The following is a 7,344-nucleotide window of genomic DNA, read 5'->3' on the forward strand; positions in this document are numbered from 1 at the left end:
GTGAGGTCTCTGTATGTGTGTGGGGTGGGACAAAAGAGCTATCTAAGGCATGTTGAGCGGGACTGAGGGCTCTACAGTGAAATAAAATAATTAGAACTAGCCAACACAGCAGTAGACAAGGCATATTGACATTAGAGAGAGGCATAAAGCAATCACGGGTGTTGATCAGGAGAGCGAAGACAACAACAGGTAAATGGCGGGTCACTTAGGTACATACAGGACCTGAGTTCGAGGCTGGGGCCGACAGGTAAACAAAATGAGGTACCGTGTTTATTGAAACAGTCCAAGGGGCATCAGCTGTGTAGCTGAATGATCATAGGGTCAAAAGAGCAGCAGTAGTGAGTCAGGGTGCCGTTCGAATGTTAATATTACGCTAGGCGAGCAGGGGACACAGTGTTCAGAAAGCTAGCGGGCCGGGGCTAGGCAGATGGTTCTTTGATGACAGAATAGCCTGTTTGAGACCATATCGGGCGATCACGTCGGCTGCTCCGTGTCGACAATAAACGGTAAAGGCTAATTGGCAAAAGAGTTATTGTAGCCCTAGAATTAGCTGTGAAGCTCGAATGACCGAGCAAGATTACATATCAAAAGTGCCTCCCATTTGAATATCCGAGAAAGGTATTGATATATTTATAAACAATCAGCAAATCATGAAGGAAAGCAAACTAATTACATGGGGACTAACAGGCTAATATTTCATTTTTGTTGAACGAGTAACAGAAAAAGATGGACAGAATTAGGATTACAGATCATTCAAAGTGAGAAATGCTGCTTGTCCTCAATTGCGATCTATCTGTTCTACTCTATGTACCGAGCTGTGACGCAAAACTGAAACCTTGCCACACTCTCATATCTTAGCAACAGTAGCTACACAAGTTAACTAGCTAGCTAACGTTATATCCAAACAACATTGATGGTCAATATATTTTTTAATTCAAGCCTATATTATTGAAATTGCATCTGTTTTGCTAGTTGACGTTGTAACATTAGTTGCTATCTTGCTAGCTTTCTAGCCAGGCTCCAGGGTTCACGTCTCGTCCAAGAAAACCAGCTGTGGCAACAGTTGGCTAGCTGGCTAGCTAACTTGTTGTACCTTCACAACATTGACCCTCAACATACAGTCATTTACACACTCCACACATTTCTTGTTAACAAACTATAGTTTTGGCAAGTTGGTTAGGACATCTACTTTGTGCATGACACAAGTAATTTTTCCAATTCCAATTGTTTACAGACAGATTATTTAACTTATAATTCACTGTATTCCAGTTAATACAGTAATTTCACAATTCCAGTGGGTCAGAAGTTTACATACACTAAGTTGACTGTGCCTTTAAACAGCTTGGAAAATTATGTGGTCCTGTGTAGCTCAGTTGGTAGAGCATGGCGCTTGTAACGCCAGGGTAGTGGGTTCGATCCCCGGGACCACCCATACGTAGAATGTATGCACACATGACTGTAAGTCGCTTTGGATAAAAGCGTCTGCTAAATGGCATATTTTTTATGTAATGGCTTTAGAAGATTCTAAGGCTAATTAACATAATTTGAATCAATTGGAGGTGTACCTGTGGATGTATTTCAAGGCCTACCTTCAAACTCAGTGCCTCTTTGCTTGACATCATGGGAAAATCAAAAGAAATCAGCCAAAACCTCCACAAGTATGGTTCATCCTTGGGAGCAATTTCCAGATGCCTGAAGGTACCACGTTAATCTGTACAAACAATAGTTTGTAAGTATAAACACCATGGGACCACGCAGCAGTCATGCCACTCAGGAAGGAGACACGTTCTGTCTCCTAGAGGTGAACGTCCTTTGGTGCGAAAAGTGCAAATCAATCCCAGAACAACAGCAAAGGACCTTGTGAAGATGCTGGAGGAAACAGGTACAAGTATCTGTATCCATAGTAAAACGAGTCCTATATCGACATAACCTGAAAGGCCACTCAGCAAGAAAGAATCCACTGCTCCAAAACTGCACCTTTTTATTTAATGAGGCAAGTCAGTTAAGAACACATTCTTATTTTCAATGACGGCTTGGGAACTGCCTGTTCAGGGGCAGAACGACAGATTTGTACCTTGTCAGCTCGGGGGTTTGAACTCGCAACCTTCCAGTTACTAGTCCAACGCTCTAACCACTTGGCTACGCTGCCACCCCCGCACCTGGGGACAAAGATTGTACTTTTTTGAGAAATATCCTCTGGTCTGATGAAACAAAAACAGTACTATTTGGCCATAATGACCATTGTTTTGTTTGGAGGAAAAAGGGGGAGGCTTGCAAGCTGAAGAACAACATCCCAACCGCGAAGGACAGGGGTGGCAGCATCATGTTGAGGGGGTGCTTTGCTGCAGGAGGGACAGGTGCACTTCACAAAATAGATGGCATCATGAGGCAGGGAAATTATGTGGATATTTTGAAGCAACATCTCAAGACATCAGTCAGGAAGTTAAAGCTTGGTCGCAAATTAGTCTTCCAAATGGACATACTTCCAAAATTGTGGCAAAATGGCTTAGCTACTCTTTGACCATATTTCTAATATTATTTGGAGTCTCATCCCAAAATCATTCAAGTGTCCAGGCAATGTTGTTCTGCACTAAAATGTCTGTTGACTGATGTTGCAGCATCTTAGCTTGATTTATTCTCACTTTCTGACAATTGTGTAATTCATAAACAAGTTAGTTATTGAAATGCAAACAGCAGGTAATGAGACCAGTTACAGAAAGTACTAAAATACCAAAACATAAAAAACTATAATATTTTGCTCAAATCAACCTCACCAACATGTCTGTAATACAGCACTACACAAACAAACAAGAACATGAAACAAAGATGATTCACTTTATTTCAGATGATAATGTAATGGTGAATGGATCATACATTGTTAAATGTGGTAGCTGCAAAGCTGCCTGTGTTTACATTCCTCTCAGGCCAATCAACGAAGATGGCTATAGTAGAGGGAAAGATTTTACAAGATAAAAAGGGTGGGGGGACTAGGTGGAAGTTCAGGTACCCTGGAGAGTTACCCTCCTGTAGCATATCAACCAGCTAGTTATTTGAATCAGGCGCACTAGATTAGGGTTGGAGAAAACCTACAAGATGGTAACTCTGCAGGAGAGCAGATCATTCTGGATCTTGCGTTGAGTCTGTTGACTCCATTTTGAGGGGGCCTGATTGGTATCACACTTCTCCCCTCAGCTAACACACCTTATTAATACCTAATTGTATTCCGAAGACTAGAGTTGCCCATCTCTCTGATAAACTTTCACCATGCTCACCTGAAAAACTTAAGTTTGCAAACTGCAGCAACACTGACACTTTTTTAAAAACCAAGCAATGCTCTCCTATCTAACCTACATGCTTGTGGTCGGCAAAGAAAGAATAAAAGGTACACGTAACAAACATTAATTGAGGGGATATTCAATGTGTTCAGAGTTGGATCATATGGTAGCCAGGGAGAGGTGGGGAATGTGATTAGTCTAGATAGAACAGCATTTCTATATTTATCCTGGTCCTGGGGCCCCAAAGGGGTGCACATGTCTTTTTTGCCCGAGCACTACACGGACGATTCAAATGATCCACTTATCATCAAGTGTTGATTAGCCAGTCTGAGATATGGCTTTTTCTTTGCAACTTTGCCTAGAAGGCCAGCATCCCGGAGTCACCTCTTCACTGTTGATGTTGAGACTGGTGTTTTTCTGGTACTATTTAATGAAGCTGCCAGTTGAGGACTTGTAAGGCGTCTGTTTCTCAAACAAGACACTCTAATGCACTTGTCCTCTAGCTCAGTTGTTCACCGGGGCCTTCCACTCCTCTTTCTATTCTGGTTAGAGACAGTTTGCACTGTTCTGTGAAGGGAGATGTACACATAGTTGTATGAGATCTTCAGTTTCTTGGCAATTTGTAACATGGAATAGCCTTCATTTATCAGAACAAGAAAATAAAGTTATTTGTTTCTGGACATTTTGAGCCTGTAATCAAACCCACAAATGCTGATGCTCCAGATACTCAACTAGTCTAAAGAAGGCCAGTTTTACTGCTTCTTTAATCAGAACAACAATTTCCAGCTGTGGACATAATTGCAAAGGGTTATCTAATGATCAATTAGCCTTTTGCAATTATAAACTTGGATTAGCTAACACAACGTGCCATTGGAACACAGGAGTGATGGTTGCTGATAATGGGCCTCTGTACCCCTATGTAGATATTCCATAAAAAATCTGCAGCTTTCAGCTACAATAGTCATTTACAACATGAACAATGTCTGCACTGTATTTCTGATAAATTTGATGTTATCAAAATGGACAAAAAATGAGCTTTTCTTTCAAAAACAAGGACATTTCTAAGTGACCCCAATCTTTTGAACAGTAGTGTACAGTACATGGTCTTATCAGTAAGACTTACCAGTATAAATACAGGTATTCTTTTAGGAAATGGGGTGCTTGTCAAGGTGAATAATGCATTACTAAACCTTCTAAAAAGACATTGAGGATCTGAGGGGAGGATATTCACGTGTGCATTGTAGAGAAAGCCATAGGTGGAGCAATAGGCTTTCTAACTGCACGTGCATGTGCACATGGCTAGCTGAACGCTGAACTCTTCATTAAGACAAAGCTGAAACATCAATCCATGGGCGAGTCAGAACTCTTCATTAAGACAAGGCTGAAACATCATACCATGTGCGAGTCAGTGCCACATTTTAATTTGTGACAAAATCAAAATGAAAGAAAAGTAATCTGGCAAATTCAACAGGCTATGGTGTGATATAGTCTTTTAGAAGTGCCGTCTTTATCTTATTATTTATCGCTATTGCCATCTTTGGTGTGCTTATCAATGTATAAGCACCCTTTCCCCACTCCTATCACTCCTATCTGTGGAACAGCTTGTTGCGTTGTGGCCATAGACATATAATCCATAGAAGGGTTTTGGAACCTCTAACCCTGGCAATTTGACTGATAAACTCATGGGTACACTAGCAGCAATGGCTGCCAGTCTTGACTTGAATGGGAACTGCCATCTGTGGATTATATGTCTATGGTTGGTTGTGACTGTCAGTTTGCCTTTCGCAAATTTCCAAATACAATCGTGCCCAAAAAACTCTACAGTTTGGAAGCAAATGCTGTCCTTAACAAATGTGTAATTTGATAGGTATTTTAACATTACGATTTTTTAAAACACAAATAAACACTTGATTGATAAAATAATTTATCAGCCGTCATCCTCAAATGAAGGGGATGATGACACAATCTTTGCGAGAGGGAGGGTATTTGATTTCATTGGTCCTCAACTTGTGGTTCAGGCACTTCATTCAGGATAAATTGAGTTAGCCCTCAGTTAGCTTGCTCTGGAGCAGGTTAGTTCTGAAGGATTCGTTGCCATAGACATGTATCTGGCTGAAAGGTTATCTCGAGTTGAACTCAGAGTTGACCAAAGTTACCTCGCTAACTCTTCAAACCTGATTCGTAGTATAGGGCTCAGGGCGAAGCCCCCTCTGTTGACATCTCCTCTGTCCCACCGCTACTGCACTTTGCTCTCAGTTCACCACCAAAAAACTTCTTGTTGTGTCTGCACATGCACATACACACCCACACACCCACACACACACGAGACAGATGGAGAGACATCACAGTAAATCAACCATACACTAACACTATCTACAAACAATTAACAAAGCAATCACTAATAAGGATTTGATGGTTCATCATAATGAGATGGTGAGTACTGAATGACTCCAACTACTTAGCATCAATGAGTTGTACTGTAGCATGATGTCATAAAGACAGATGAATATATATATTTTTAAACCATTATTTAACTAGGCAAGTTGGTTTTAAGAACAAATTCTTATTTACAATGAGTCTACCAAAAGGCAAAATGTCTCCTGCGGGGAGACAAAACACACATCACGACGAGAGACACCACAACACTACATAAAGAGAGACCTAAGACACCATCATAGCATGGCAGCAACACATGAAAATACAACATGGTAGCAACACAACATGACAACATGGTAGCAACATAACATGGCAGAAGCACAACATGGTAGCAGCACAAAACATGGTACAAACATTACTGGGCAGAGACAACAGCACAAAGGACAAGAAGGAAAAGACAATAAACCATGCGAAGCAGCCAGAACTGTCAGTAAGCGTGTCCACGATTGAGTCTTTGAATGAAGAGATGAGACATGCTCACCTCTATTGTGCTTTGCTGTGCCTCTACCTCTTTCTTCATTTTTTCTTTTCCTGAGAGGTTTCATTAGACTCCATTGAACGAGACAGGCAGGTCCAGTATATAACCTTCCAGCAGTCTCTATTAATGATCACATTGTTGGACAAAACACTTCTATCTACATGCCATAAGGCTGATGAACACTTGAACAGGACTGAACAGGACTGCTCTGATGCACCTTAGCACACATGCACTCACTCACGCACACACCCACACAGACATACACACAACCGCACACACACACAGTACATTCCTGCTACACATACATCACAACTGCTACCAGACTCTTATTTTGATTGCTAAATACTGCACAATTTAATCCCCCCTTTCCTAAAAAACATGTAAATATTGGACAATAACCTGTGCCTTCCTGTATTATACTTATGCTGAAATGTTTGTAAAATTCTACTGAGCTATTTACTTTATGTTCATATTTTTTGCTTTTAATATTTCTTATTGTTGTTGCATTGTCGAGAAGGAACCATCTGTATCCTATACATATTACTAATACAACTTGAAACTAATGTTATAGAGTCTGTTACATGTACATGACTAACAAAGGGGCTGCAGTCTACATCATCCCATTACAGTACACTCCATTAGGCCCCATTAACTTCCATTTGCCCGTGGTGTGTTTGTGTGTGTGTGTTACACCTGGAATTGAGGCCAGTCAGTAAGCATGCCTGGTCTGTGGGTGTTCTTCCACCAGCGCAGTTTGTCTTGCTCATTGATAGCCATGAGAGCGTTGTGGAGATTATTACTCATTATACAGCCTTCACACTTGGAGAGAGGAGAGAGAAAAGTGGGAGAGGAAAAGATAGAAAGGGGAGGAAGAGAGAGGGGGAATGAGAGATCAGGGCATGACAAACTATCACATCCACACACACCCTCCTAGTAACAGACTGATTTCAGGTTCAGCCTACCTCTCGTTGTTGGTGACATCCATTGCGGATCATTGTTGACCCTCTTCCTCTCCTCCTCCTGTGATTGGTCAAAGATAGACTTGCACCTGGAAGGAGATGTACACATTATTACACATACCCATGAACATAGACCTTGTAGCTAGTTGTTAACTGTGCTGAGTTGCCAAAGGTCTGTAGCTAGCCAGATAACACT

The 7,344-nt window shown here is 41.2% G+C and overlaps 1 long non-coding RNA gene across 1 annotated transcript; it reads right to left on the bottom strand.

The window, feature by feature from the left end:
* Positions 1-2,873: 2,873 nt before the first annotated feature.
* On the bottom strand, positions 2,874-6,303 carry LOC124015234. The gene is made up of 3 exons (XR_006835127.1): positions 6,193-6,303; positions 5,432-5,559; positions 2,874-3,842 (listed from the first exon to the last, which is right to left on the bottom strand). It is a non-coding gene; the product is annotated as an uncharacterized LOC124015234 (long non-coding RNA).
* Positions 6,304-7,344: the final 1,041 nt, after the last annotated feature.

Source organism: Oncorhynchus gorbuscha, linkage group LG01 (genome assembly GCF_021184085.1).
Source record: "Oncorhynchus gorbuscha isolate QuinsamMale2020 ecotype Even-year linkage group LG01, OgorEven_v1.0, whole genome shotgun sequence".
NCBI lineage: Eukaryota > Metazoa > Chordata > Actinopteri > Salmoniformes > Salmonidae > Oncorhynchus > Oncorhynchus gorbuscha.